The sequence below is a fragment of the Eriocheir sinensis genome, chromosome 22 (genome assembly GCF_024679095.1).
Source record: "Eriocheir sinensis breed Jianghai 21 chromosome 22, ASM2467909v1, whole genome shotgun sequence".
Lineage (NCBI taxonomy): Eukaryota > Metazoa > Arthropoda > Malacostraca > Decapoda > Varunidae > Eriocheir > Eriocheir sinensis.
The window spans coordinates 132501-160000 of NC_066530.1; the positions used below are offsets into that span (position 1 = coordinate 132501).

The window sequence follows — 27500 nt, forward strand, 5'->3', positions numbered from 1 at the left end:
TCCTCTTTCGCTCCTCTCCTTCGTCCTTCTTTCTTTTGCCTTCCTTCTCCTCTTTCCCCTCCTTCCTTCTCTTTCGCTCCTCTCCTTTCCTTCTTCCTTCTCCTCTTTCTCTCCTCTCCTTCGTCCTTCTTCCTTTCTTTCTTCTGCCTTCCTTCTCCTCTTTCCCCTCCTTCCTTCCTTCTCTTTCTCTCCTCTCCTCCCCTTCTTCCTTCTTTCTTTCCTTCTCCTTTCTCTCCTCTCCTTCCTTTTTTCCTCCTTTCTTTTCTTCCTTTCTTCTGTCTTCCTCCTCCTCTTTCTTTCCTCCCCTTCCCTTCTTCCTTCTTTCCTTCCTTCCTTTTCCCTTTCTTCCTTCTTTCCTTCTTTCTTCCTTCTTTCCTCCTCCTCCCCTCTCCTCTCCTAACGTTCCTTCCCTTCCTTATTCCTTCATTTGTCTTCTTTTCTTCTTCCCTTATACCACCACCACCACCACACACCATCCCCCCTTCACCCCCCTCCCTTCCCCCACACCACAGACCAATCCTGCAGCCTGTAACTCGGTCTGCCAGCCAGCCTGCTTGCCAGCCTGCTTCTCCCTCCCTCTCTCCTATCAAGTTTATAAAATATTCTATCCACTCTTTATCCGTGTGTGTGTGTGTGTGTGTGTGTGTGTGTGTGTATCGTATTTATTATCATTATTATTATTATTATTATTATTATTATTGAGTAGAATTTACTGGCTGACTGACTGACATGTTGACTGATTATTAAAACTCTCTCTCTCTCTTTCTCTCTCTCTCTCTCTCTCTCTCTCTCTCTCTCTCTCTCTCTCTTTCTAACGTGTACAAATAAACACCTCATCAGAATACAAAACACACACACATACACACACACACACACCGGATATCCTGCCTCCCCCATCCCCCCTCCTCCACTTCTCTCTCTCTCTCTCTCTCTCTCTCTCTCTCTCTCTCTCTCTCTCTCTCTCCAGCAGGCAAGAATAGGAAAAGAAGAGAAGAGGAAGATAGGGATAAAAACAGAGGAAGAGAGGAAGAGGGTAGGGGAAGGAGGAAGCGAAGTTTTAGGAAGAAGAGGGGGAAGAGAGGAAAGAAGAAAGAATAGAGTGGGGGAGGGAGAGAGGGAAGGGAAGGGAAGGGAAGGGAAGAGAAGGGAAGGCGAGAAGAGCGGTAAGGTGGGTCAAGTTTCAACGTCTGGGAAACAAACAACAACAAAAAATAGAAAAGAAGTTGAAGTAAAAGAAAACAAAAGAGAAAAAAGAAATAACAAAGAAAAATTTAAACTATCGCCTTTATTTTGGGATAAAGGTGAAAATAGATAATAAAAGAAAAAGGCGATAAAGGAAGGATGAAACTGATGCAGGAAAAGATAAGTAGATAAAGAAATAAAGAGATAGATAGAAAGAGGGCAAGGAAGTTAGATGAAAATAATAAAAAAAAAAAAAACGAAGAATATAGTGGACGAAGGAAAAGACAGAAAAAGAAATAGATATTGAAAGATGACAAAAAGTAAAGATGATGATAATAATAATAATAATAATAATAATAATAATAATAATAATAATAATAATAATACAATAGATAAATGAGAAAGAAAGGGAGAATTTGTGTATGGAAGGTGGAAGAGGAGGAGGAGGAAGAGGAGGATGAGAAGAGAGGAAAGAGGGAAGAAGAGAGAGAAGGAAGAAACGAAGAAAAAAAAAAGAAAAAAAAAGGGAGACTGATGTGAAAGGAAAATACACCAAGAAAATAAGAATAAGGATAAAATTGATAAAGGAAAATATGAGAAAAAAAATAAATGAAGACAAAATAAAAGAAAACAAGAAAGATAAATAATGATAAAAATAATAATGATGAAAATAGTAAAGCCCAGTAAAATATTTCAATAAAGTTTTCATTCTCGTGTGATATTAAAAATTATTAGGTATATTTTTCTTTCTCTTTTTACTTTTTTTCTTTTAATGGCCAGCACGCGATATTACTTTTTTTCTTTTCTTTTTAGGGGAGTATAAAATTAATAAACTTATCAGAGAGATCGATATGAGAGGAGGAGGAGGAGGAGGAGGGGAAGGAAGGGAGGTTATGGATACAATGAGGAGGAGGAGGAAAAGGAGGAGGAGGAAGAGGAGAAGAGGAGGATGGAAGAAGAGTAAGAAGAGGATGATGAAAAAGAGAAGGAGAAAGAAGGGAAGGATCAGAAGGAGGAGGAGAAGGAGGAAGAGGAGGAAAGGAAGGAAGGGAGGGAAGGAGGGAGCAAGGGAGGTTATGGATACAATGAAGAGGAGGAGGAAAAGGAGGAGATGTAAGCAGAGTAGGAAGAGGAGGAGGAGAAAGAGGAGGATGAGGGGAAGGATCAGAAGGAGGAGGAGGAGGAGGAGGAGGAGGAAGATAATATTAACGATGAGAAAGAGGGAGAAAAATAGCAAAGGAGAATGAGGAGGAGAAGGAGGAGGTGGAGGAGGAGGATAAACAAGTGGAAGAGGAGGAGGAGGAGGAGGAAGAGGAGGAGGGGGAACAGAATGATGAAGATGATGATAAAGATTAGGAAGAAAAACAAGTGAGAGGAGGAGGAGGAGGAGGAGGAGGAGACTAACCTGATATTTACGTGGGAGTGAGGAGATGACGTCACTCTTCTGTCTGGCAAATATCCGGGCCTCCTCCTCCTCCTCCTCCTCTCAGCCAGTCATCTATCCTCTATACACAATGGCTAAACACACACACACACGCACACACACTGGTCTTGCCTTTCACGGTTCGTTTTTAGAAGATAGAATGAAAATCAACGAAAAAAAAAAGGAAGAAAGAATGAAAGAAGGGAAGAGAAGGAAGGAATAAAGTAGGAGTAAGTAAACGGCTGAAGAATAAAAGATACTGACAAGCACAGACGAGCCTTAATAAATGAACCTAAGTAAAATAATCGATATGGTTTTAAAAACATGTAGAAGTGAAAATGATTCCACTCAGGCTTTATAATTTTAGAGTTAGTGTTCCATCCATCTCTCTCTCTCTCTCTCTCTCTCTCTCTCTCTCTCTCTCTCTCTCTCTCTCTCTCTCTCTCTCCTCCTTCTTTCCTCCTTCCTTCATCCTTCCTCCTTCTTCCTCCTTCCTTCCTCTCTTCCTCCGTTCCGATTTTTTTCTTCCTTTCTTTTCTTCCCTTCCTTCCTCCTTACTTCGCCTGTTTCCTCCCTTCATCCTTTTGTTGCCCTCTCTGCTCTCTCTCCTTTCCTCCCTCCCTCCGTTCTTTACTCTCCTTTATTTTTCTCTCCCTCTTTTTTTTCCTTGCTCCACCCTCTCTCCTTCTATGTCTCTTTTCCTCCTTCCTCTTTCTACTCTTCCTTCCTTTTTTTTCTTGGTCGCTCCCCCTTCTCTTTACCTATTTACCCTCTCTTCTTTTCTCTCTTTCCCTCCTTCCTTCACTCTTCTTTCCCTTCCCTCCTTCTTTACCTCCCTCCCTCCTTCCTTCCTCTCCCTCCTCCCGCTTCCGTGATTAGAGTAAATGGGACGGAATGAGAGGCAGGCTGGGGGGGGGGGGGTAGGGGGGAGGGGGGAGGAGAGGATGGGGGGGAGAGGGGGGCGTTGGAGAGGAGATCTGACGCCGAACACACAACACAGGGACGCCTCGTGATAAACAACAACTTAATCCCCTCAAACCTTCCCCTTGATCCCCCACGAGAGAAGATCAGACTCCCTTTGAAGGTAATCCAACCCCATCTGGTGGAATTATAAACAAAGTGAGTGGAATATGCTACGTAATCTTAAATCTCAACTGCAACCTTTCCTTGATCCTACTGAGAGAAGATCCAACCCCCTTTGAAGCTGATCCAATCCTATCTGGTGGAATTATAAACAAAGTGAGTGGAATTATATTTTTTCTTAGGGGAGGAAGAAATGGTATGTAATCTTAAATCTCAACTGTAACCTTTCCTTGATCCTACTGAGAGAAGATCCAGCCCCCTTTGAAGGTAATACAACCCCATCTGGTGGAATTATAAACAAAGTGAGTGGAATTAGACTTTTTTTTCCTTGGGGGGGTAGGAGAAATGGTATGTAATCTTAAATCTCAACTGTAACCTTTCCTTGATCCTACTGAGAGAAGATCCAACCCCCTTTGAAGCTGATCCAACCCCATCTGGTGGAATTATAAACAAAGTGAGTGGAATTAGACTTTTTTTTCCTTGGGGGGTAGAAGAAATGCTATGTAATCTTAAATCTCAACTGTAACCTTTCCTTGATCCTACTGAGAGAAGGTCCAACCTCCTTTGAAGCTGATTCAACCCTGTCTGGTATGGAATTATAAACAGAGTGGAATTTTTTTTCTATAGGGGGAGAAAGAAATGCTACATGATCCTAAACCTCAACTGAAACCTTTGCCTGATCCTACTGAGAGAAGATCCAACCCCCTTTGAAGCTAATCCAATCCTATATGGTGTAGAATTCTAAGCAGAGTGGAACTATTTTTTTTTCTATAGGGGAAGAAATGCTACATGATACTAACCTCGACTGGAACCTTTGTCTGATCCTACTAAGAGTGGATCCAACTCCCTTTGAAGTTAATCCAACCTCATTTAGTGGAATTATTAAGAATGTGTCTGGTATTATTATTTTTTCTGGAAGGAGAAAAAAATATAATCCTAAACTTCGACTTGAACCTTTATCTGATCCTACTGTTAGAAGATCCAACTCCCTTTGAAGGTAATCCAACCCCATCTTGTGGAATTATAAACAAAGTGAGTGGAATTATTATTTTTTTTCTTGGGGGGAGAGGAAGAAATGCTATGTAATCTTAAATCTCGACTGTAACCTTTCCTTGATCCTATTGAGAGAATATCCAACTCCCTTTGAAGCTAATCTAACCCCATCTGGTGGAATTATAAACTAAGTGAGTGGAATTAGTGTTTTTTTATCTTGGGAGAAGAAAGAAATAGTACATAATCTTAAACCTCAACGGAAACTTTTGCCTGATACTACTAAGGGAGGATCTAACCCCCTTTTAAGCTAATCTAACCCCATCTGATGGAACTATGAAAGAGTGAGTGGTTTTAAAATTCAGGCGAAAATTAAAGTTTGTTGACACTCATGTTGGAGGAAACTCTGTAAGAAGATCCAACTCCCTTTGAAGCTAATCTAACCTCATATGGTAAAATTAAAAACAACGTGACTGTCTGGTGGTAGAATTAAAATGAAAATGAGTTTGTTGACGTTCATTATTTATGGGAGGAACTCTGCAAGGAGATCTAACTCTCTTTGAAGGTAATCTAACCCCATCTGGTGGAATTATAAACAACGTGACTGTCTGGTGTTAAAATTAAGGCGAAAATTAAAGTACATTGACACTTATTATGGATGGAACTCTGTAAGAAGATCTAACTCTCTTTGAAGGTAATCTAACCCCAACTGGTGGAATTATAAAGAGTGTCTGTCTGTGGTATTATACTTTAGGGCAGTGGTTCTCAACGTTCTTACACTCGCGAAACTTTTCCCCAACTCTTGAAACTCACGCTACCACCTGATATCAGAAGTTTGTTGAACACATTTTGTAGTACATTAATTTTCACCCTCACCCGGCCCTGACGTGCCCAAAAAGATATCCTGATGTTCCCTCTCAACACTCACCAGACTAACAAAAGCATATAAAACACTCAAAACGATAAGCTATAAAAATCATTCTCCCAAGCCGTTTGTTTCTGGCAAGGCTCCGCGACCCGCAAACCAATCCTTGACCCCCCTTGCACGTCGCGACCCACCATTTACGACTTTCTACTCTTACTCACCCCTTTACTGTCCAAATCCCTTATGCAAGAGTTAATCAGCACCTTCATTTTTTTATCCTTTCTGCTGGTACCTAAATTCTGAAATAGTCTTCCTCTGCCTAACCTAACCTAACTCTATCAGTCTGCAATTAAGTAACTCATTATTTCCTTATATTAATCCTCCCTGTTAGTATTACCATGACGCAAATACATCTAGATTATAGTGACTAAGGAAAATTTATTGATACATACACGAGGGGAACGATGAAAGAAGATCCAACCCTCTTTACTGCATTCGACTTTCTACTCTCACTCACTCCCATACTGTCCAAGTCCCCTATGCAAGAGTTACTCAGCATTTTCATTATTTTATCCCTTCCGCTGGTAAATTCTTAAACAGTCTTCCTTTGCCAAACTTAACCTAACTCCATCTGGTCTGCAATCAAGTAACTCATTATTTCCTTATATTAATCCTCTCTGTTAGTATTACCATGGCGCAAATACATCTAGATTATAGTGACTAAGGAAAATTTATTGATACATACACGAGGGGAACGATGCAAGAAGATCCAACCCTCTTTACTGCACTCGACTTTCTACTCTTACTCACCCCTTTACTGTCCAAATCCCTTATGCAAGAGTTAACCAGCATTTTCATTCTTTTATCCTTTCTGCTGGTAAATTCTTAAACAGTCTTCCTTTGCCAAACTTAACCTAACTCCATCTGGTCTGCAATCAAGTAACTCATTATTTCCTTATATTAATCCTCTCTGTTAGTATTACCATGGCGCAAATACATCTAGATTATAGTGACTAAGGAAAATTTATTGATACATACACGAGGGGAACGATGCAAGAAGATCCAACCCTCTTTACTGCACTCGACTTTCTACTCTTACTCACCCCTTTACTGTCCAAATCCCTTATGCAAGAGTTAATCAGCACCTTCATTCTTTTACCCATTCTGCTGGTACCTAAATTCTAAAACAGTCTTCCTTTGCCAAACCTAACCTAACTCCATCTGGGTGTAATCAAGTGACTCATCATTTCCTTATACTAATCCTCTCTGTTAGTATTACCATGACCCAAATACATCTAGTGACTAAGAATGAAATATGGGTAGAGTAACGAAATAATGGAATGGAGGGAAATTCTTCAACTGACCTTAGCGATGGCGGTAAGCAGCGTTGCCAAATTATCGTACTCATCGCAATGCATTTTCGTAGTTTCCGACAGATAGCTCTAGCCAAGAAATATGAAACCATCAATATTTAACTGTTTTAACGATAACTTTAATTTTCTGTCGTTATTTGTGTGGCTACGACAGTCTTGGAGTCTAAAAATGATAAATGCAATGTTCAAAGTACGACAATCTGGCAACGCTGGCGGAAAGTCTATAAGGTCGGTACTCCAAGCTCTTCCTTCCTCAGCCATCCAGTCGAGGTCATTTCGAACACTATCCATCAGCCAGACGCCGTTCCCCGTGATCTCTCGACGAAACACTTGTGCGGGTTAATGGCAACATCCAACATACTAATCATCTCTTTTAGTAATACCATGGCGCAAATAAGTCAAGATTATAGTGATTGAAAATGAAATACGAGTCAAGTAACGAAGGGGATTAACGACTTAAAAGCTACCGGTGTTTTTTGACTTGAGTTTGGAGAAGGAAGACGCTAAAATAAATTCAAAGCCAGGTTATATAATATTCTCCCTTATGCGAAAATAGACCATACAGAGAAGAAGCAAAGGAGGAAGAGAGGTAAAGAAGGGAGAAAGAAAGGGAGGGAGGTAGAGATAGGGAAAGGGAATAAGGAAAGATGGAAGGGAGGAGAGGGTAAAGCGAGAAGGAAGAGAGGGAGGAAAGGAAAGATGGAAGGAAGAAACGGTAAGGAAAAAAGTATGAAGGGAGAGAAAAGAATGGAGAAAGGGAGAGGGAATAAGGAAAGATGGAAGGAAGGAGAAAGGGTAAGGAAAAATGTAGGAAGGGAGAGAGGGAGAGCGAACAAGGAAAGATGGAAGGAAGGAGAGAGGGTAAGGAAAAAAATAAGGAGGGCGAGGAAAGAAGGGAGAAAGGGAGGGAGGGAGATGAAAGAAAGGAGAAAGGGAGGAAAGGAGAGGAAAGAAAGGAGAGAGAAAAGGAGGGAACACGAAAAGACGGAAGGAAGGAGAGAAGGAAAGAAGTATTTAGGGAGGGAGAGAAGCATCAATATAAACATGAAAATTGCAGTCTATTCAAGCGCACAGGTGAAGGTGGCATGCAGGTGTGACTAATGAAGACTGATGAACAGGTGAGTGAGTGAGTTACCTGCGTGGAAAAGTGGACCTGAGTAAGTACAAGTGTTTCTACAGGTTAATTGGTGTAGAGGGGAGGTAAAACACACACACACACACACACACACACACACACACACACACACACACACACACACACACACACACACACACACGTACACGAAATCTGCATATCATGGGAAGTAATGAGAGAGAGAGAGAGAGAGAGAGAGAGAGAGAGAGAGAGAGAGAGGAGTAAAATACGCAAAGAAAAATAAAATAAAAAGCCACGAACCTATTAAAAATCTCTCTCTCTCTCTCTCTCTCTCTCTCAGGGCAGTAGCGATGCGAGTCAGGCGTTGGTGGTGGCTGCGGGCCGGCCGTCATTTTGGGAGAGAGAGAGAGGGAGGAGGAGGGAAGGGAAGGGAAGGGAAGGGAAGAAAGATAAAGAGGGAAAGAGGGAAGAATGAGCAATTGGAATGAAGGGAAAGGAAGATAAAGACTGAAAGAAGAAGGAAGATGAAGGCGTGATTGAATGAAGGGGATGGAAAGAGAGGGAAAACGGGAAGGAGGAGAAACAGAAGGATGAATGAGAAAACAAGTGAAGGGAAGGAGAGGGTAATGGTGAGGAGAAAGGGAAGAGAGGAAGAGAAGGAAAGGGAACGGAGAGGAAGGGAAGGAATAATGAAGAGTCAGGAAATTATGAAGAAAGAGAAGGGATATAAGTGATGGTAAGGAGTAAGGGAAGGAGAGAGGAAGGAAAGAAATGGGAAGGAAAACATATAAGAGGAAAGGAAGGTAGAATGAATGGAAGAAATGAAGGAAAAGAGATAAGGATAGCCATTTATTTTTAAGAGTGAAAGAAGAATGGGAGAGAAGAGAAGGGAAGAAAGGAAGAGAACAACGAGGAAAAAGAGGAAGAATTAGTGGGAATAAGAAAGGAAAAAAAGAGAAACAGCTAAGAAGAGAAGGAGAGAGTGATAGCAAGGAGGAAGGAAGGGAAAGAGGAGGGAAGAAAGGAGGGAAAAGAATTAAAGGAAAATATGACAAGGAAAAACAATGAATGGAAGGAGGAAGGGAAGAGTGAAGGGAAGATGGAAAGGGAAGGGGAAGGGGAAGGGAAGGAAGGAAGGAAGGGAGAAAGAAATGGAGAAAAATGATGGGTAGACTGGAGGGACGGAAATGCTCTCTCTCTCTTTCACCTCACGTTTCAAAACCAGGTAAATCGGTGCCCGGGAGCCGCAGGTAGCTAATCAATTAACTGTCCAGGTGTTCTTCCCCAGGTGCCCATTATCATCATCATCACCATCATCATCCTTTAGTAATTCACTGCACGAAAAAACGCCTTTCCTAATGTATTCCATCTCTATTTGTCTGGTGTTAGTGTACTCCATCCTGCACCGGTAAAGGTTCTAAATTCTAACTCTTCAAATGGTTCTCTGTCCTAAGTTAATGTACTCCGTCTTACCCCTGCAAAGGTTGTAATTTCGTTTCTCCACCTGGTTTACTGTTTAATGTTTGTGTACTCCATTTTGCCTCAGTAAAGGTTCTAATTTCATCTTTCCTCCTGGGTCTCTGTCTGATGTTAGTGTACTCCATTCTGCCCTGGTAAAGGTTTTAATTTCATCTCTCCACCTGGGTCTCTGTCTGGTGCTAGTGTACTCCATTCTGCCTCGGTAAGGGTTTTAATTTCATCTCTCCACCTGGGTCTCTGTCTGGTGCTAGTGTACTCCATTCTGCCTCGGTAAGGGTTTTAATTTCATCTCTCCACCTGGGTCTCTGTCTGGTGCTAGTGTACTCCATTCTGCCTCGGTAAGGGTTTTAATTTCATCTCTCCACCTGGGTCTCTGTCTGGTGCTAGTGTACTCCATTCTGCCTCGGTAAAGGTTTTAATTTCATTTCTCCACCTGGGTCTCTGTCTGATGCCAGTGTACTCCATTCTGCCCTGGTAAAGGTTCTAACTCTCTCTTCTCAAATGGTTCTCCTTCTGATGTTAATGTATTCCTTCCTGCCTCGGTAAAGGTTCTAATTTCATCTCCCCACCTGTGTCTCTGTCTGATGCCAGTGTACTCCATTCTGCCCTGGTAAAGGTTCTAACTCTATCTTCTCAAATGGTTCTCCTTCTGATGTTAATGTATTCCTTCCTGCCTCGGTAAAGGTTCTAATTTCATCTCTCTACCTGTTTTTTCCGTTTTATGTTGTGTACTCAATTTTGCCTCGGTAAAGGTTCTAATTTCATATCTCCACCTGGGTCTCTGTTTGGTGCTAGTGTACTCCATTCTGCCCTGGTAAAGGTTCTAACTCCATCTTCTCAAATGGTTCTCCTTCTGATGTTAATGTATTCCTTCCTGCCTCGGTAAAGGTTCTAATTTCATCTCCCCACCTGGGTCTCTGTCTGATGCCAGTGTACTCCATTCTGCCCTGGTAAAGGTTCTAACTCTATCTTCTCAAATGGTTCTCCTTCTGATGTTAATGTATTCCTTCCTGCCTCGGTAAAGGTTCTAATTTCATCTCCCCACCTGTGTCTCTGTCTGATGCCAGTGTACTCCATTTTGCCCTGGTAAAGGTTCTAACTCTATCTTCTCAAATGGTTTTCCTTCTGATGTTAGTGTATTCCTTCCTGCCTCAGTAAAGGTTCTAATTTCATCTCTCTACCTGTTTTTTCCGTTTTATGTTGTGTACTCAGTTTTGTCTCGGTAAAGGTTCTAATTTCATCTCTACTTGGTTTTCTACATTAGCAAGCAGTTTAATCCCCTTTTTTCACCCTTCAAGTTGAGTATTTAGCATAGAAAACAAATCCTGCTGGCTGTTTCAACCCGTAGGCGTAAACGGTCTTCAAATTCGCATTTTACTCGTCATGAAACCTCGAAGACCTTTGTGGCTTCTGGAAATACATGTTGTGAGAGCCGAAAGCAAGAATACACGTCTAAATATAACCTTCATCCAAGCTTGGTGGAAGAGTTAACGTACGGTAAGTCAGGTCAGCACAAAGTATTATCAAAGTTGCACTAATCTTCTTTGTGCATGGCCTTTGGAAATACTTGTTGTGGGGAGCCGAAAGCGTTCAAGAATACGAACCTATATTTAACCCTTCTCTAAGCTTGTGGGGAAGGAGAAGGGCGGAGGGTTAACTTGAACCAGGTAGGAGTAAAAAAAAAGTAAATAAAAAAATATATATAAAAAATAATCTTCTTTGTTGCCTTTAGAAATACTTACTGTGGGAGCCGAAAGTGTTCAAGAGTACGAACCTATATATTTAACCCTTTTCCAAGCTTGTAGGGGCAGGGAGAAAGGTTAAATCAGGTCAGGTAGACGTCATGAAAACCAAATTAGTCTTCTTTGTTGCCTTTAGAAATACTTGCTGCGGGAGGCCGAAAGTGTCCAAGAATACGAACCCATATATAACCCTTTTCCAAGCTCGTGTGGGAGGAGAAGGGCGGCGGGTTAACTTAAGGTAGGTAGGCGCCATGAAAACCCAATTCATCTTCTCTGTTGCCTTTAGAAATACTTGCTGTGGGAGCCGAAAGAGTTCAAGAATACGAACCTATATTTAACCCTTCTCCAAGCCTGTGTGTGTGTGTGTGGGGAAGGAAAGTCAAGGAGGCGTTATGACGACCCCGACTGTTCTTCTTCTCTGCGGCCTTCGGAAATACTCGTTGTGGGAGCCGAAAGCGTTCAAGAATGAGGCCTATAAATATGACCCTTCTCCAAGCCTGGGGGGGGGGGGGGGTAGCGTAAGTCAGGGAGGCGTCATGAACCCCCAACTGCTCTTCTCTGCGGCCTTCGGAAATACTCGTTGTGGGAGCCGAAAGCGTTAAAGAAAGGGGCCTCAATATAACCCTTCTCCAAGCTTGTGGGGGGGGCCGGGGTGGGGGTGGGGGGGGTGAGGGGGGGGGTTAAGTTGAATCAGGTAGGCCTCATGAAAACCCCGACTGCTTTTCTTTGCGGCCTTTGAATTACTTGTGAGAGCCGAAAGCGTTAAAGAAAGGGGCCTAAATATATAACCCTTCTCCAAGCCTGTGGGGGGCCGGGGTTGGGTGGGTGGGTGGGGCTGGTAGGTTAGCGTAAGTCAGGTAGGCGCAAACGGTCCTCAACTTCGCGCACTCTGCTCGTCATTCCGTCGGCGAGCGTCTAAATTTCATGCAAAGGCAATGAGTGAGTCGGCGGCATGGCAAGAGGGTGCTCAGTATGCCGCGGACGGGCCTGGCGAACTTGCGTCTTCCGTTAAGGTACTCGAGCTAATGGACTGACGGACTGGCCTGGGTTGGGTTGGGCTAGGCTGGGCTGGGGTGGGCTTGCTGGTTAGGTTTCTTGCCCTTCTGCTCCAACTGCTTTTCTTCGTCTCCCTCTTCTACTTAGTTCCCATTTTCTTTGTCTTTCTCTTCTTCTTTGTCCACATTTTCTGTCTCCCTCTTCTCCTTAGTCCCCATTTCCTTTTTCTTCCTGTTTTCTTATTCTTCTTTTTCCCCGTTTGCTGCTTCCATGTTTTGCTCTTTATGTTCTTTTTCTTTATCTTCCTTTACTTCCTTTTCCTTTTATGCTTCGTCTTCCTCCTTTTTCTTTTCCTTTTCTTCTTTCCTCCGCCTTTTCTTCCTTTTCTTCGTCTCCCTCTTCTCCTAAGTTCCCATTTTCTTTTTCTTCTTCCCTCTTTTCATCTTCTTTTTCCCAGTTTGCTTCTTTGTCTCCCATGTTATTCTCTTTCTGTTCCTTTTCTTTCCCTTCCTTTACTTCCTAACTTCCTCCTCCTTTTATGCTTCGTCTTCCTCCTTTGTCTTCTTTCCTCCGCCTTTGTTTTTCTTTCATCTCCCTCGCTTCTTATTCCTTTTCCTACTTTGCTTCTTCTTTCTCTTCTTTTTCTTCCTCCCACTCCTCCTTTGTACCTTCTTCCTCCTAGTACCCTTTTATTTTCTTCCTCCTCCTCCTCTTCCTCATCATCATTTTGTTCTTCATTTAAGCTATACCTTAAAACGATCTGACCGACTTGCTCTCTCTCTCTCTCTCTCTCTCATACACACACAGCATTTGCCCTTCCCTCCACTTTTCCTCCTTCTATTTTTCCTTCTCTTCTTTTCTTTCCATCCCTTCCTCAATTCATCTTCGTCTCCCTCCTTTTTCACCTGTCCCTCCCTCCCTCTCTCCCTCTTTTCACTTGTCTCTCTCTCCCTCTTTTCACCTCTCTCTCTTTCCCTCCCAGAACGAACGGCCCAAGCTTACATATTTGACAAGGCTTTCGTAGGAGCTTTGGGCATTTCCAGGGGTAGTTTTATGATCCTGGTGGTAGTCTGTCCCTTCCTCTGAACCATGAACCTGAATAAAACACTCATAAGAACCCGACTGATCTCCTTTTCGGCCTTTTGGAAATAGATAATGTGAGGGGGGGAAGCGTATGACAACACCGACCTGACTGACGTATATGGAGTGCTTTGCTTTATATCCTGTCTCTATAGGCGCTGACAGGGGCTCTGTGTGAAGGCTGTTGGTGCCCTGCTGCTGCCATGGACGCCCGGTGAATACTCAAGAAGAAGACGAAGAGGAAGAGGAGGACTGAGGCGTGGCGGAGCATACACAAGCACACGCAAGACTGTAAGAATAACCTGAAGGCTTGTAGCAAAACGTTGACTATGCGAGGTGTTGCGTACTAACTGAACTGGGCCCGTACTTATAAAGAAATTTATGTGAGACGTAAACTGAGACATATCCGAGTATTAACAATGACGAGACATAACCCCCCTCCTTACGTTTCACCCCCTCAACATAACCAGCTCGACATAAGCGAGTATTAGTACACCGTTGCCAAACCCTGAGCTGCACATATGAAAGGGATGCCAACTCAAAATATAATGTTGGAATTTGGTATAATTTTGATGTTAAAAGCATATTGACGTATTGGAAATATATATAAAATAAAAGTATTTTTGGGTATTGTTGGCGATGCATAGACCAACATCACATGGAATAATGATAAAATTAAAGACGTAGCCCCTCAAACATGTAAACAAACATTCCCGCGAGCTTCAAGCTAGCAGTCAGCCATGGACGCCAACAGCCAGCCACGACATTTAGGCCGGGAGCACACGAGCGACTTTGTGTTCGCCACGCTGTGGCGCCACACTGAAGCGTGTTTAAGCAACTGTGTCTTGACTGAGCCACAACACAGAGTCGCCCATGTGTATGGGCACACGCCACTGCGCCACGCCCCGTGCCCTTCGAGACCTCAATTCCAGCATGGACTCTGAGGACGAAGCAGTTGCATTACTTCTGCTTCTGCGGCGCCGAATCCATCTCTCTGAAGCCGGGCACGAAGATGTCACACATCTCCTCCCATGCCTTGGCTTTTGCAATTTTATTGCTGTAGTCATTGCAGCGTACGTCCCATATCGCTGGTCGGTCTTTAATTTCAATAATAAATCAATCTATATCGAGTGCAGTCATGGTATAGTAAAGAGCAAAATGTGTCACTTATTTACTCCTCAACGTTTAGCATGTGACTGTCTGCCAGGCAGCACGTGTCCGTCGCTCACCCACAGTCGTTCGTGTGCGCGTGTCCTCGACACAGAGCCGCGCCACCCTGTGGCGGGATCAGCGACAGCTCGCCACAGTCGCTTGTCACAGAGGCTCGTGTGCGCGGCATAGCTTCTAAACAATGGAAACCTATAGAAAGCCACATCCCCGCCACACACCGACGCTACGACGTGGCGCCACAAAGTCGCTCGTGTGCTCCCGGCCTTAGAGCCCCTCAGCAGCCAGCGAGGTCAGCAGCAACAGCAGCAGCAGCTTCTTCAGGAGCAGCAGCAGGAGGGACCACAGCCTCACCCCCAGCCACAACAGCAGCAGCAGCAGCAGGAACAGCCGCCCCCCCAGCTACAGCCTCCTCGGCAGACACGTCACCGCAATGCCAACTGGACGTACGCTGAAACTCTCTCCCTCGTACAGCTATATAGGAAAAAGCAGCCATCCTCAAAGGAAATTTTTCGGAAAATGGCTGCTCTGTTGAGGCGAAGGCGTGGGGCAGCACTGTCACTGCCTAGCGGCACTCCACCCAGGCTTGAGGAGGTGAACGAAGCAGTGCCAGAGACGCTGGCAGACAGTTATGCATGATGCAAAAACTAAAATAAGGGCCTTCCATAATGACAGGAATGGAACAGGTAAGATTTTTCTTGAAATAAAATGGTATTCATGAAGTGCAAGGAATGGTTAACAAGCAAATAGTGACAGTCCTGTAAATTTCAATGCTTATTAAGTGCTTGATGGAAATAATATTTGTAATGTATTGCCTTTTCTTTTCAATCAAGGAATTCAATTGACGTAACCTTGCACTCGTGTACCAATATATATATATATATATATATATATATATATATATATATATATATATATATATATATATATATATATATATATATATATATATATATATATATATTGGTACATCAAGGACGTCTCTTCGTGCCCGAAAAGTCCTCAGCTGCCGCAGACGCGCACACCACCTCCGCCATCTTGACTTATGCTTCGCTTAGATCGACCTAAGGAATGCAATGTTGCCTCCACCCCGCGCGTAGCTGGCGAGTCAGCTTAGGTTCCGCTTAGTTGAAACCTAAGGGTTATGCTTCCCTTACGTCTCGGTGTCCGCCATTTTCTTGAATTTATGCCTCACATAAGCGAAACATATTCTTTATAAGTACGGGCCCTGGCGTCTACTTCTGTTTCTTGCCGTAATTGGTGTATAGAGTAAAGGATCTTTGAGACATTAATGAACTACGATAAAACAAATATAAGGAAGCCTACAGGAAAGATAAGGGTAGCAAAACGTTGACTATGCGAGGTTATGTGTACTGATTGAACTGGTGTCTATTACTGTTCCTTGCCTAATTGCTGTATAGAGTAAGGGATCTTTGAGACATTAATGAACTATGATAAATAAGCATACACGGAAGATTAATAATGGTAGGAAAGCGTTGACTATGCGAGGTGTTGTGTACTAATTGAACTGATGTCGATTACTGTTTCTTGCCGTGATTGCTGTATAGAGTAAGGGATCTTTGAGACATTAATGAACTATGATAAAACAAACATAAGGGAGCCTACACGAAATATGAATACAGGTAGCAAAACGTTGACTATGCGAGGTTTTGTGAGCGAATTGAACTGATATCGATTACGGTTTCTTGCCGTGATTGCTGTATAGAGTAAAGGATCTTTGAGACATTAATGAACTATGATAAAACAAACATAAGGGAGCCTACACGAAATATGAATACAGGTAGCAAAACGTTGACTATGCGAGGTTTTGTGAGCGAATTGAACTGATATCGATTACGGTTTCTTGCCGTGATTGCTGTATAGAGTAAAGGATCTTTGAGACATTAATGAACTATGATAAAACAAGCATAAGGAAGCCTACACGAAAGATTAATAATGGTAGCAAAACGTTGACTATGCGAGGTTTTGTGGGTGAACTGAACTAATGTCGATTACTGTTTCTTCCCGTATAATTGTTGTATAAAGTAAAAGATCTTAGAGACATTAATGAAAGCTGATAAAACGAGTATATGCAAACCTATACGAAAGATAAACAATGGTAGGAATACGTTGACTATGCTAGGTTTTGTGTATTAGTTGAAATGATGTATATTACTGTTTTTATTCGGTTGTAAAAATGGATCTTAAGAGACATAAATTAGGCCTGATAAAACATAGACGAGCACACTTAAGTCTACACGAAAGATAAACAATGGTAGGAAAATGTTAGCTATGCGAGACGTTGTGTTACTAATTAAGCTGACGTCTTTTGTTTTTTGAAGCCATAAATGTTTTAATAAAGGATCTTAAGGGACATAAACAAGACAAGGATGAGTTCTGTTTTAATACACAAGCACACGCGAGCCTATTCAAAGGGTAAACAGCAGCAGGAAAACGTTAAAGATGCTGTGTACTTATTCAACTGGTATCTGTTACTGTCTGAAGCCATGAATATTTAAACACGCCATCGTAGGGACATATTTCACGTTTGTCATAGCATAATTAAGCCTATATAAATACTAACGATATACAGCAGGAAAACATTAACACTGATGAATGCCGTGTACTAATTTAACTGATGAATGTTACTGTTTCTTGCATTAAATATTGTAGCCTAATAGGGGTTCATAGAGACAGAAATGAAATCCGACAAGAGGATAAACAAGCATACACAAAGCTATTTAGAATTATACTTAAGAAAAAACGGTGCTGGTCCAAAAATAATAAGCAAAAGAATTCATGTCAGTACTAGTTATTTCAAGCCATAGTAAATCTTGTAGTACGGGATTTTCAATTAAGGACAGAAATGAAGCCTGACAAAGCATTCAAAAGCCTACACAAAGCTATTTAAGAACGGTACTGGTTGGGGTGGCTGTTATTTTTTACTGTTCTCTTTTCCTGCGCTGTCTTAAGATTTATGATTTACTTAACTTCTGATTCTGTTTTTGTAGTGTTAGGGAGGACTAGGAAATATTGTAAGTGTGTCTAATGAGTCTAAAAATGGGGTTGGTTGTTATTTTTTGTTTTCTTGATGTGCTGTTGACTTTATTTATTCGACTTGTAGATTTATGATTTGCTAACTTCTGATTCTGTCTTTGTGGTGTTAGGAAGGACTAGGAAATATTGTAAGTGTGTCTAATGAGTCTAAAAATGGGGTTGGTTGTTATTTTTTGTTCTCTCGATGTGCTGTCCAAGAGTTATGATTTACTAACTTCTGATTCTGTCTTTGTGGTGTTAGGAAGGACTAGGAAATATTGTAAGTGTGTCTAATGAGTCTAAAAATGGGGTTGGTTGCTATTTTTTGTTCTCTTGATGTGCTGTCCAAGATTTATGATTTATTTAACTTTTGATTGGTTCTTTGTAGCGTTAGGAAGGACTAAGAAAACGTCACTGGCCGTAAATATGTGAAAATGAATTCATGTTTATTGTTATTTCTCAATCATAGATGTCAAGCGATATCTTGTGGGATAAAAGTGACGCCAGCCAGAGCACACACAATCATTGACAAGCACACACAAAGCTATCGAAGAACGTAAAGTTAAAAAAAAAAAGCCACTAGTCGAAAAATATATGCCAAGGAATTCATGTTGCTTGTTATTTCTAGTTATAAATATTGCAATGCGGAATCTTAGAGGCATAAACAAAGCCTGGCAGCGGATATACAAGGATAGACAATTTATAAAAGGACAAACAGTGAAGAAAACGTTATTGGACAAAAGTATATGGATGGGTCGAAACAATATGGAAAGGAATATTTTTTTTGTGTGTGTGTTAGTTATAAATGTTGCAATACGGGATCTTAGGCACATAAATTAGGTTTGACACAAGGATATACTAGTTGAGGAAAAAAAAAAAAAAAAAAAAAAAAAAACTTTAAAAATCGTTATTGTACAAAAAGTACATGGATGGGTCGAAAAAATATGCAAAGGAATTCGTCTTTTTTGTTATTGTCACAAATCTTGTAGTACGGGATTTTAGGTGTATTAATGAGGCTTGGCAGAGCATACATAAGGATATACAATATTCTATAAAAAAAAATGTGAAAAAGTGATTAGACATGTGAAAAAAAAACATGTTAAAGTCGAAAATGTGCCCTTTTTTTTGTATATTCTGTCATAGATCTTTAAATACGTGATTTTAGGGAGGGGGAATGAGGCTTGGAAGAACATACAAGAGGATTTACGCATTTATCAAAGCAAATAGTTAAGAAAATGATAATGGTCGAAAACAAAAACAAAAATTAATTAATGTATACAAATTACCGTTAACTGTTAAAAATACTGTTGAAAAAGCGTTAGTAGACAAAAAAAGATACAGAAGGGAGTTGATGTAGAGAGCTGCTACCTGTGCCTCTTAAAGTTACGTAAGATAAGCTCTATTAAAAACACGGTTACAGAAAGGAAACGGATGTGAGAGCGTTTCAGTCTGTTCGTATTACTTCGGTGTTCTGTTGCTGGGTAGGCTTAAGGTTTTGTTGAAGACTTGTTAAGGGAAGATATGGGATGAAAAAAAAATCTCATCTATTTTATTTTTAGACATTAATTTGATATTCTTTAAGCATTTTCCACCTAAGTTAAAGCGTGTGATAAGAAATGAAGAAAAATAAATAGTAGAAGAAAAAGAAGAAGAAATGAAGAATGAGAGAAAAATTCACATCCTTAAACGAACAAGTAGAATAGGAAAATAAGAAGAAAACAAGAAGAAAAATAAGAAAAAGATAAGCCACATCTTTATAACACTCATTCTGATATGGTTATAATTTTTTTACTCTAAAGCCACAGAATACGAAGAAGAAAAAGAAGAAGAGGAAAAAGAGGAAAAAAAAGAAAAAAGAAAAAGAAAAGTAGAAGAAAAAAATCCGCATTCAAGTTTACAGACTCTCATCTGATACACTTATGAGACTTTCCTGATATTCTTGTTTATTCGGAAACCACAAAGACGAGCCGAGGCCGCAGCTGAAGGCCTAAAAAAAAAAAAAAAAAAAAAAAAAACAAAAAACACTAGACCCCAGTAATTAAACTGATTTGATACTTTAAATAATTCCTAGCTTATCCCAAAATCACAAAGGCTCGAATAGAAGAAGTATTTGAAGTTTAGAATTTTAGGAGAAACTTCACAGGTGATAAGCAAAAAAAATATAGCCTATACCCAAATTTTTTATACTCCTTTCATTCCCTAAAAATAGTTCCTAGTTTAACCAGCACCACAAAGTCATTCAGAAGCAGCAGTTGAAGGTTTAAGTAGAACAATTTTAGGTTTTACAACACACGAAAATAAATAACGCAAATCCATACCATTAGACTAGTTTGATATACTAAAATAATTTCCTAGTTTACTGTAAGACCGCAAAGAGCCGATCCTAGGTTTAATAAGTCAAATCTAAGACAAAACAACACAGGAAAGATAATACAAAAATAACAAACAGCCCAATTTTAAGACTCATTAGACACACTTACAATACTTCCTAGTCCTTCCTAACACTACAAAGACAGAATCAAAGGTTAAACAAATCATAAATCTTGAGACAGCGCAGCAAAAGAGAACAACAAAAAATAAAAATAAATAAATAAATAAAAATAAAATCCACCCCAATTTGTAGACTCATTAGACACACTTACAATATTTCCTAGTCCTTCCTAACGCTACAAAGACAGAATCAAAGGTTAAACAAATCATAAATCTTGAGACAGCGCAGCAAAAGAGAACAAAAAAGAAAAAGAAATAAATAAATAAAAATAAAATCCACCCCAATTTGTAGACTCATTAGACACACTTACAATATTTCCTAGTCCTTCCCAACGCTACAAAGACAGAATCAAAATTTAGGTAAATCATAAATCTTGAGACAGCGCAGCAAAAGGGAGAAAAAAATAAAAACCACTCCAATTTTTAGACTCATTAGACACACTTACAATATTTCCTAGTCCTCCCAAGCGCTACAAAGAGCCAATCAAAAGTTAAATAAATCATACATCTTAAGACAGCGCAGCAAAATAGAACAAAAAAATAACCACTCCAATTTTTAGACTCATTATACACACTTACAATATATCCTAGTTTACCCAACACAACAAAGACGCGAACGCGGGAAGCATCTAAAGATTTAAGTCGGGAATTTACGGCTACACAACACGGAATCTCGTGCTGCCCGCCACTAAATCAACTCACTCGCTCACTCGCACGGCCTAACTTGATCTCGGGCCTCGCTACCGTGCTGCCGAGGCGAATCGTGCCGCACCGCTCTCTGCAGCAACGGAGGACGATTGAGCTGCTTACAATTATACGGATGCAAAGAACACTGGGTGGATAGATTTTTAGGGTGATGGAAGTCTTCTCACGCTCATTTTTTAGGGTGATGCAAGTCTTGTCACGCTCTCAAAAGTCAAAATCGTACATCTGGAATAGGTAGATCTTCCCTTCAAACCTTCTTTCCTTCTCTGTTCGTTCTTGCAGGCAGACGGATGCAAACAATAATATTTAGGTGGATTTTCAGGGTAGTGCAAGTCTTCTCAAACTCTAAACTCGCTGCCGCACCGCTCTCTGCAGCAACGGAGAACGACTGAACTGCTTACAATTATACGGATGCAAAGAACACTGGGTGGATAGATTTTTAGGGTGATGCAAGTCTTGTCACGCTCTCAAAAATCAAAACTGTACGTCTGGAATAGGTAGATTTTCCCCTCAAACCTTCTTTCCTTCTCTCTGTTCGTTCTCGCAGCCAGACGCATGCAAACAATAACAGTTAGATGGATTTTCAGGGTATTGCAAGTCTTCTCAAACTCTCATTCCTCTAGATATGCCTGGAGCCGAGAAATAGCTAAACCTTCGACGCATGTTTTCTCGTTCGTTCTCTCTGCAAGGAAATAGAACGTCTCAGCTTGTTCTTGATGTTTTAATATTGCAGACAAAACAGAAAAGCAAGATTCTTAGGGTAATGGAACTTTTGTCACGCTGTTATCGCCCTAGAAATAAAAATAACAAGGTCTTCAATATTTCTCTCCCTCTCTCAACAATGAGGAAAAACGTCTGAGCTCGATTTTCCATCTTTACGAATCCATACAAAATTAGTAAGATTTTTAAGGTTCTCGTTCCCATCACCCTCGGCATGCATGGAGACTGGAAATAGCCAAATCTTCGCCCAAAAGTGTTCTCTTCTCTCTCTTTCTGTAACGAGGAAATATAAACAGCTAGGCTTTTAATGCTATACAAATTTCAACAGGCTCTTATATACCTCCTGAAAATGCATGGAGACTGGAAATAGCTAAATCTTCGCCGAAAAGTGTTCTCTTCCCTCTCTTTCTGTAACGAGGAAATATAAATTGCTAGGTTTTTAATTCTAAGAATATTTTAACAAGCTCTTATATTCCTCCTGAAAATGCATGGAGACTGGAAATAATAGCTAAGTCTTCGCCAAAAAGTGTTCTCTTCCCTCTCTTTCTGTAACGAGGAAATATAAATTGCTAGGTTTTTAATGCTAAGAATATTTTAACAAGCTCTTATATTCCTCCTGAAAATAGCTAGACCTTGGCCACTAATGTCCTTTCGTTCTTTCTCTGCAGTAAGGGAAACGACTGAGGTTCTTAGAATTATACGGATGCAAAGAGGGTTGGATCAAGAGATTTTTGGGGTAGTGCAGATTTTGTAAGGCTCTCAAAATCTTACAACTGGAATAGATCGTGGCCACAAATATTCTGTCGTTCTTTCTCTGCAGTAAGGGAGGGCGACTGAGCTTTTTACGGATGCAAAAACCACTGGATTACTAGATTTTTAGGGTGATGCAAGTCTTTTCACGCTCTCAGAACCCTCAAAAAAAACAAAAAAAAAAAAAAAAAAAAAAAAAAAGTTAAATAATCGTCACAAATGTTCTCTTCTTCTCTCTCTGCAGTAAAGGAAAACGACTGAGGTACGTACCGTACTTAGAATTATACAGATGCAAAGAACGCTGGATGAATAGATTTTTGGGGTAATGCAGATTTTGTCACGCACTCAAAACCTTACAAGGGGTAGATCTTGGCCACAAATGCTCTCTCGTTCTCTCTCTGCAGTAAGGGAGAACGACTGGCCTTCTTACGGGTAGAAAGAACGCTGGATGGCTAGATTTTGGGGTTAATGCAAGTCTTTCCACCCTCTCAAATCGCTACAAATGGAAAAGTTAGATATTCGTCGCAAAAGTTCTCTCTCTCTCTCTCTCTCTCTCTCTCTCTCTCTCTCTCTCTCTCTCTCTCTCTGCAGAAGGGGAGAACGACTGAGCTTCTTACAATTATACGAATGCAAAGAACAATGGATGGCAATATTTTAAGGGTAATGGAAGTTTTTTCAGGCTCTTATCGCCCTAGAAATAAAAATAGCTAGATCTTAAATATTTCTAGTTCTCTCTCTGCAGCAAGGAAAAACGTCTGTGCTTGTTTTGACAGTCTGACAGATGCATACAACACTGGGCAGCAAGATTCTTATTATAATACAAGTGTTATCATCCTTCCATCGCCCTAGAATTACATGGAGACTAAAAATAGCTAGATCTTATACTTCTCGTTTTTTCTCTGCAGTGAGGAAGAACGTCTCTACTCGTGTGCATAGAACCCACTGAATAGGAAGATTTTTAAGGTATATATTGCAAGTTTTCTCACGTTGATGTTCATGAAGACTGGAAATAGATCCTTGCCACATATTTCTCGCTCTCTGTGCACGTGTTAGTCTCAGCTCATCTTATTAAGAACACACACGACAACACGGCTAGTTTTTAGGGTAATTGAAGTCTTCTCACGCTCTCATAACTCTGCAGCAGCGTGGAGACTGGAATAGTAACAAGGTCCTCGCCACAAATGATTCCTCGTTCTCTCTGAATTGAAAAGACTTGGCTGCCTCTCTACGAATTCCTTCTAAATCGCTGAACGTTTTTTGCCTCAACTGTCGTTCTTTTATCTTATACAGCAAACGGAGGCATGATATTACTTAATGGACACAACGAAACAGGTAAAAATTGCCCCACACAAGACTGCTAAAAAAATCAGATCAAAATAGCCTAATTAAATCAAGTTGGAGGCGTGTTGAAACTCCTTATTGTTAGTATTCAAGTCGTAGGAAGGAGATACTGACGAAGGAAGGAAGGAAGGGAGATGCGTTATAGAGGAGGAAAGGAGAACTGAAAGGGTAGACGATGGGAGAAGAGAAGGAAGATGTACTGAAGAAGAGAAGGAAAGAAGAACTGCGAGGACAATGACAAAGAAGGGAGATGAACTGAAGAGGAGGAAAGAAGAACTGAAAGGAAAAGGACAAAGAAAGAAGGGAGATGATCTGAAGAGGAGGAAAGAAGTGAGAGGAAAAGGACGAAGAAAGGAGATGATCTGAACAGGAGGAAAGAAGAAGTGAGAGGACAAAGACAAAGAAAGAAGGGAGATGAGCTGAAGAGGAGGAAATGATAACTGAGAAGATAAACAGACAGGGAAGGAGAGATGTGATGAAGAAGGAGAAAAAACTGTGAAAATATACAAGGGAAGGATTTTGTGGTGGTGGAAATGTGGTGAAGAGAAGGAGTAAAGGAGAACGGAGATAACAACGAATGAGAAGAGTAGAAAGGAGAACAGCCTATTATACGTTCTGCCGCTGTTTTGTATGCACTGCGGCACATCTTGGACTGTTGGTGGCCCGCTCTGACATCCTTCTGCACACATTGGAACACTCCTCTCAATACCGTTGTCTTCGTTAGTCTGCTGTGGAACCTTTACCAGCCTACCACCCAGCTCTCTTACGTCAGCCACATCCACAGCACTTCAGCCAAACGCCATATGGAGCCCTCACTCAGCCACACAGCAACCGCCACGCAGCACAGCATTGCCAAACAGCGCAATAACCGGCTATCATGCATTTGGGTTACCAAGGGGAATTTAGCAGCTTATAAACGCCCTTTCCTGAGTGTGGTGTTACTGTTGTGATCTTTAAAACTCCTACACAGCCACACAGTAACTCCAAACACCATAGCATTGCCAACACAGCACAATAACCGGCTATCATGCATTTGGGTTACCAAGGGGAATTTAGCAGCTTATAAACGCCCTTTCCTGAGTGTGGTGTTACTGTTGTGATCTTTAAAACTCCTACACAGCCACACAGTAACTCCAAACACCATAGCATTGCCAACACAGCACAATAACCGATCATCATGCATTTGGGTTACTAAGGGGTGTTTAGCAGCTTATATTAACGCCTTTTCCTGAGTGTGGTGTTACTGAAGTGATCTTTAAAACTCTACTTAGCCACACAGCAACTTCCAAACACCATAGTATTGCCAACACAGCACAATAACCGGCTATCTTGCATTTGGGTTACTAAGGGGTGTTTAGCAGCTTATATTAACGCTCCTTCCTGAGTTTTGTGACCCTAATGGCCTTTCAAACTCTACACAGCCACACAGAACCTTCCAAACATCACAGCATTGGCAAAACAGCACGAAAAAGCAAATAGGGTCGCAATGCGGTGTTCGAAACATTATATTTACGCTTTTTCCTGAGTTCTGTTATCCTTTTGGCCTTTAAAACTCTACATGGCCACAGAGCAACAGCCGAATACCTTCACAGCAACAGAATATTGAACAGAGAATGAAAGAACGACCGCTGTGCATGTACATATAAGCGCTGTTTCCTAAGAGTTGTATTATCCAGAGCCTTTCCAAATCTTCTGACAACCAACATAACAGCCACAGCTACCCGCCAACACAGCCACATAATTTTTTTTAGTAACGGAAACAGCTTAAATACAAACACAAAGGATAAAACAACAGAAGCAGCCACTAAGCGCTGGTCCTGCAAAATCAGTGAGATTGAGAAAGCAGAGTGAGGAACTATTATTAGAACAGGGTCAAACAAGGGTCTTAGCGCTGTTTCTTCTGTATGTCGTTAGCCTAAGCCTCAAACCTTTAAATAGCAACGCAAACACTCGCTAACAGCCTCCGGGAGAGGACAGGAAAAGGGGAAAGGAGGAGTGAGGAATGAGGAAGGTGGAGAGGAGGGAGAAATGTTGAAGAGGAGGAAGGAAAGGAGGACTGAGATAACGAGGAATTAGAGAGGAGGAAGAAAGGAAAAAAGCGTTGAAGAGAAAGTACTGAAGAGGACCGATAGAGGAAGAAAGGAATGATTAATGAGGAAGATGGAAGGACGGGAAAGGTGTTATAGGAAAAGAGGATAAAAGGAATGAGAAAGAGGAGGAAAGGAGGAAGAAAGGAAAGGAAAGAGGAATTAGGAGGATGGAAAGAAGGGAAAAGCGTTGAAGTGAAGGAAAGGATGAAGGAAATAATGAAAGAACGAAAGGAGAAAGGAGGAAAGGAACAAGAAATGTGAAAGGTGGAGAAAAATGTTGAAGAGGAGGAAAATAGGACTGAAATAGAAGGATGAATTAATGAGGAAAAAGGAAGATGATATTTATAAAGGGGGATAAAAACGAGACGCCTTACTTGCTTGTCTGCAAACGAATTTGTACACATAGGATATCAAAGTTCTTAATAAGCTAGACTTTATGCTGCTGCTTCTTGTCTGTGCAGTTATTCTAAGCCTCAAAACCTTTCCACAGCCTTACAACAATACAGACACAGGACTGAAAACACAGCACGAGCAAAGATATAACAAGCAAAAAGGTATAAAAAGCCATTCCACGGAGTTCAAACTACGCCCAAGTTAAGCTTCTTCCTCTGAACACCGTAATCCTCACTCTTATCTAAATACCACATACAAACTTCCATCAATACACATGTCAAACCAAACCTCAAGACATTCACACCTTCACAAACAGCCACGATAAAGAGTAAAAGCAAATACACACACGGAAATGCCATGCAACGAACCTTACCTAACATAAGCCGCTGTAGCTCCGTTCCTTGGGGGGATATCTTGACATCTCCTCAGCCGTGGGCGTGGCAGGGATTCCCCCATATAAACCCGGCTTCCCATAGGCTGTGGTCACTTCCTAGGGGTATGGGGGCCGTAGGAGAAGGGTGGAGTGGCAGGGAAGGGCGAGGCAGGGCGAGGTAACCCCATAGAGATCTCTCCCACCCTGTTCTTGCGCCATGATTCCCGCAGGCTTTGGCAGAGGGCGTGGGCGGGCGTGGGTGGGCGTGGGGGCAGCAGCAACACCTGACAGCTTATAACAGTCATCCAGCACATGCCAGTAGTTTTCTAAAGCACAAAAATACATCGAACATTGCAGCATTCTAAGGTTGAGGCGACAAAGCAGTGTGTGTGTGGATGGGGCGGGGAAGGGGGGTGGTTGGGAGAGGTAGGCGTGTGTTGACCACTTGGAGGGCTTACCATTTGGGCTTCTTCCATTAGTGCTTGTCGTCCATTAGTGAGTGAGGGTGAAGGGGCAAGGGAGTCAAAGGGGGGGTAAACGCTGTAGCTGGGCAAGAAAGTCAGTGCTCGAAATGGGTGTCTGGACCATTAGGGATTTCCAAAAGGCAGGAGTCGGTGCTCATACAACGTGTCTCTTCCATTAGCTAATCTCAAAATGGTCATATCTCTTGAAACCCATTAAAATTATGACTACTTAAGCTTCCATTAGTTTTCCATCAGTTAGGCAAGGGTCTGTGTTCAGTGCCTCTTCCATTATTTTACCAGCCTCAAAATGGTCGTATCTCTTAACCCATTAAAATTAGGACTACTTAAGCTTCCATTAGTTTCCCATTAGTTACAATTAGTTGATAGCAGTGGTAAGAGTCTGCACTTAAAACTGTCTCTTACCACTTTCCCGGTCTTAAACTTCATCAAAATCTACTTTATGTATTACACAATGACATCTGGATTCGATTACATTCACCTTGGTAGCTTACAAAAATCGGAAGCAACAATTAGAACATGAATCCAAGCAAAACTAATGTAACAGGAAGCCAGGCACGGTAAGGTAAGGTATGGTAAGGCAAGGTAAGGTTAGGTAAGGTGAGGTAAGGTATGGGAAAGTAAGGAATGGTAAGGTAAAGTAA

At 41.4% G+C, this 27500-nt stretch overlaps 1 long non-coding RNA gene across 4 annotated transcripts in view; it reads right to left on the reverse strand.

Annotated features, from left to right (window-relative positions):
- The window catches only part of LOC127001870 (uncharacterized), a 72609-nt gene that overhangs the window by 44398 nt on the left and 711 nt on the right, over nt 1–27500 (reverse strand). For 3 of the 4 annotated variants that reach the window (XR_007755485.1, XR_007755488.1, XR_007755487.1), the window contains exon 1: nt 26375–27500. This exon is cut by the window's right edge and continues 244 nt beyond it. This is a non-coding gene — a long non-coding RNA (uncharacterized LOC127001870). The remainder of the gene's footprint in view (nt 1–26374) is intronic. The other variant, XR_007755486.1, reaches the window with a different exon arrangement.